The sequence below is a fragment of the Grampus griseus genome, assembly GCF_964374135.1.
Source record: "Grampus griseus genome assembly, chromosome: 14".
In the NCBI taxonomy this organism is placed as follows: domain Eukaryota; kingdom Metazoa; phylum Chordata; class Mammalia; order Artiodactyla; family Delphinidae; genus Grampus; species Grampus griseus.
In genome coordinates, this window is record NC_139008.1 from 77,457,755 (window position 1) to 77,462,559 (window position 4,805).

Below are 4,805 nucleotides of genomic sequence, written 5' to 3' on the forward strand. Positions count from 1 at the left end.
GTTTCTCTCTTATGAAAATAGCTGGGGAGAAAGCCTTTTTTGTCCCCTTTCCTCCTTCCTATATATGAGGTTATGATGGTTGGAGCTGTGGCAATCATATAGATACCATGAGGCACAAGCCTGAGGCTGAAAAGCCAACACAACAAAGATGACAGCACAGAAAGATGGCAAGAGCTAGATAGGACCTGGATGATGTAGTTGAGCAGTTGAACAAATCCCAGGGCTGCCTACCTATAAGCTTCTTAAGACGTGATAATAAATGTCATTACTGCTTAAACTGCTCTTAAAAGTAAGTTGTTATCTACAGCCAAGGAAGCTGGCACAGTGTTCCAGGAAAGAGATATATGGACTTGGACTGTTCCACAGCATTCACTCAAGAACACTGTTCTCAGCAAGGTGGGAAAACATCCGGGGAGTTCTGGAATCTCTGAGATGTGAAAGGCATGAATAGCTTGAAAAAGTATATTGAAAATGTAAAAAATGCAATATACTTTACAAGACCTACAATATCATTTTTTAGAGCAATACTTCTCAAACTCTAATGTGCAGGTAAATCACTAGCAGTTTTGTTTAAATGCAGATTCTGATTCTGTAGGGGTGAGGGGTGCTTGAGATCCTGCATTTCCCACAGCCTCCTAGGCGATGCCGATGCCGAGGCACAGACCACACTTTGAGTAGCGAGGTTGTGGATAACATTATAAAGTTTTATGTTTATATTTCCAATTCATAGTTAAGAAAAAACCCCAAATTCATGCTATAGTTTTTATAATACAAACTACAGAAAGTAAAGCTGAGGAACCGTTGACGGGAAGGGTCATGGGACCCAGAAGACAGAGAATCCCTGGGGAGGGGTCTGTGGTGGATGGGATGTGCGACACATTTGTTCGTGGCATTTCATGGCACATACATGGAGTTATGCCCCCCTGGGGTGTGTCTGAAGTATAGCATTAAGATATTTAATGTTCGATGTAGTTGCTAAAATACGCAACCAAAAAGGGATAGGACTGGGTAGGTAGGGGGTAATGGTACAATTAATTTATTCCTATATTGGTGGACATCTGGGTCATTTCCATTGGCTTCTTCGTATACAATTTATTTCTATAATGTCTGAACTTTGTATCATCTGTTTTGTGGTCAATGAAAAAGGAGTAAAAACCAGGGGTCTGGGATGGGGGGAAAACCAAAAGGATGTTTCCTTAATTTATAAAGAGCCCTTGCAACTCATTAAGAAAAAGAGATCCCAAAGGAAAGATGATAATCATAGCAAACGTGTATGGAGCATTTAGTATGTTCCAGGAACATAGTGTTTTGCATATATTAATTCATTTAATCTTCACAATGACCCTATGAGTTAGGTTCCCATCTCACGGATGAGGAAACTGAGACACAGAAAGATTAAGTAACTTGCCCAAAGTCACATGCTTGTAAGTGGCAGAGCTGGGATTTGAACCCTAAACTCTTAACCATTACTGTCCTGCCTCCCCCCCAAAATCAGAAAAGAACATGTGCAGAGAAAGGAAATGTGATAAGATACCCAATCTCACTCAACATATTGTATTTCAGTGATTCTAAGATGCAAATTTTTATATTCAAACATCTCTGGAATCAGGATGGATGGTACAATCAATGATATCTTAGATTCAATGAAATACAGTAAGAGAAATGCAAATTAAAACCACCTATCAGATTGGCAAAGAACAAAACACTCGATAACACTCTTTGTTGGCAAGGGTGTGAGGCAACTGGCACTCTCAAAAGTTCTGAGAGTTTAAATGGGCATGGCCTTGGTGGAAGGCAATTTTGGCATGAGCTATCAAAACGCAGCACACAGACACCCCTGACCTAGCAATTCGATCCCCAGAAATTGACCCCTCAGGTCTACTGGCCCTTATGAGCAGACTTAAGTTCTCTGATGCACACAACAGCAGTTTGTATTACCCCAAAATGAAAATTATCTCAAAATTCAACGAGCGATGAGTTAAAAAAGAAAGGTCCATCCTGAAGTTGGAATGTTATACAGCTGTATAAAGGAGTAAGAAGCATTGATATATACTATCCCCAAAACATATTAAATGAAAAAAGGCAAGGTGCAGAACTGTGTATATAATATTCTACCTATTGTGTGAAAAGAGGGGGGACAGACATGACTCTGTGCCTGTGTAAGCGACTTGCAAGGGTCTTATCAAAATGATGGGCTCTGGGGAAGAGAAATGAGGGCTTGGGGGAACATGAATGGGGAGCACTCTAGACCTGGAGTTGGTAAATTTTTTTCTGTAAAGGGCCAGATAGTAAATATTTTAGGTTTTGTGGGTCGTTTGGTCTCTTGACTCTGCTGCTGTATTGAAAAAGCAGCCATAGACAATATGCAAATGAATGGCTGTGTGTCAGTAAAACTTTACGATTGACACTGAATTTGAATGTCGTGTGTTAGGAAATATTCTTTATTCCCCCCACTATTAAAAAGAAAATGCTAATGGGGGACAGCAGAAAAACAGGTGGGACAGATCTGGTCTACTGGCCAGTCAGCTGACCCCTGTATTGTTTATTATTCCTTACCTTATGCATGCATTACCTATTACAAAATCATGTTTAAAAGGTTAGCTTGAAATTTTTAGATTTATCAGAAGGGGGTGGGGTTAATTTTGGGAGCAGGCGCCCTGCCCAGACCCCCTCTAAGGACAAGTCAGCAAAGGGGGGGCGATGCGTGACGTTTCCCAGTGGAGCTGGAAACCCATGTATTTGCTCTGCACTGCCACCTGCCCCACTCCACCACCAGATAGCAGCACAAATCCACCCAAAATCAGGCCGTCCCTGCACCAGCTGGTAAGTTACGGGCAGAAATTGGCCTATATACCTGTTCTATTTTGCCCACCGTATGTATAAAGAATGGAGTCAGCATTTAAAAAATACGGATTTTCTGGCTCCTCTTTACTCAACTGATAGGAGTAGCAGCTGCCCTCTGGGGCCTGATGTCTCCAGGGCATCTCAGTCCTCAGTGTTAGCTGCTGTTTCTCATCCTGATGTGTTGCTGCTGTCTCATAGGAGACACGTTTCTCACTGGCCACCTGCCTCCTCACCTCCCTCCCTCCACGGGGGCTCCGGGGGCGTGTGAAAGCTGCTAGAGCTCAGCGTTAGATCAGGGCTCAGATTCCAGCCCTGCTACCTACCATCTGTGTGACGTTTGGTATGTTATTTGACCTCTGTGCCTGTTCCCTCATTTGGAAAAAATGGGGCTAAGTGCACTCACCTCTCAGAGCTGCAGGGACTGCTTGAGGGGACCCACGCACGGAGCTCTCCGCATCTGGCCTGTAGTAAGTGTTCAGTAGGTGTTCGCATTTCCTGCTCCCCGGCCCTCAATAGGGACTTTTTGGAATCTTCCCATCTCACAAATGACCCCAACTTTCCCAGACCTGACCCAAAACATATGTCCCTCTGGTTTTGAAAAGTATTTCTCCAGTCCTTGGGATTCAGGAGCAGCAAGATGGTCTGAGTGTGAGGGCTGGCTCTGCCTCACCAGCTGTGTGGTCTTGGACAAGTCACTTCACCTCTCTGGACTCACGCTGTTTGTTCTTGCTGGCTTCTGGGGGAACTAAAACATTGGTAGGGCCTAGAAGTATACCCCCAGCAGAGCCTGGGAATAGGAAAGCAACCCCTGCAGCCCCAAGGCTGCTTACCTGGTGCTGATTTTGGCTGTCTGCCCCACCCACTGCACCTTAAGTTTTCTTTTGGGAACCATCCCTCCCTCCTCTCATCCTGTGACTTGGGAAGTGTTGATCCCACTTCTGCAACTCCAGGTGGATATTTCAGCCCTGGCCAATCAGAACACTTCACTACCACCACAAAGAGTTGGTTCAGGGACAGGCACCTGACCCAATCCAGGCCAATAAGAGCCTGCCCTGGGGCTTTTGCTGCAGCTGCTGGGAAGGGAGACTTTTTCTACTGAGGAGCTGAGCTGGTCCAATGTCAAGTCTCAACTCAGAGAAAAACAGAGCTAGACAGAGAGACTAAGTTCTGATGAATCATGTGAGCCCCTGAGTCCTGCCAAACCTTGTCAGAAACACCTCTGACCTTTTCAGTTATATGAGTTAATAAAATTACTTTAGCTATTAATTTTTGCTTAAGTTATGGTTTCTGTCACTTAGAGTTGAAGAATTCTAATACCCCTTCCTTTTGTGGTCCCCTCAGACAGTTAAAAATCAAGTCTAGTGGCGAGCAAACTTTAAAATGAAGTTATGGGTCACATTAAAAAAACTTTATCTGTGACTGCTCTAAAGAGTCTTTTATCATTTCTCTGTCCCCAACAAGATTTTGTTTTTCCTGGTTACTATTACAGCAACTATCTGGCCCAGACTAGATATTGATTGTAAATCTGTTGTGTTCACTACTGAATCCCAGTTCCTGGCACATAGGAAATGCCTCATATTTGTTCAATGAATAAATGAACGAGATACTTGTTTAAAATGTCCAGTCTCCCGACTTGCCTGTGAGGTTCCATACAACTAGTTCCTATTTTTCAAACCTCATCTTCCACTTTCCCCTTGCTCACTCCCATCCAGCCACACTCTCTTAAAAACCCCAGGTTTGTTCCTGCCTCAGGGCCTTTGCACTTCTCCAGCCAGGAAGGCTTTCCCTCCAGTTCTTTCCCCATTTGGTTCTATCTCCTCCTCCAGGTCTCAGCTCAGATGTCATCTCCTCAGAGAGGCCCTCCCTGACCACCCTGCCAAAGCAGCCTCACCCTGCCTTTCTGATGTAATCCCGAGATGTTTGATTTTCTTTACAAATCACCGTCTGAATGTCCATGTGCA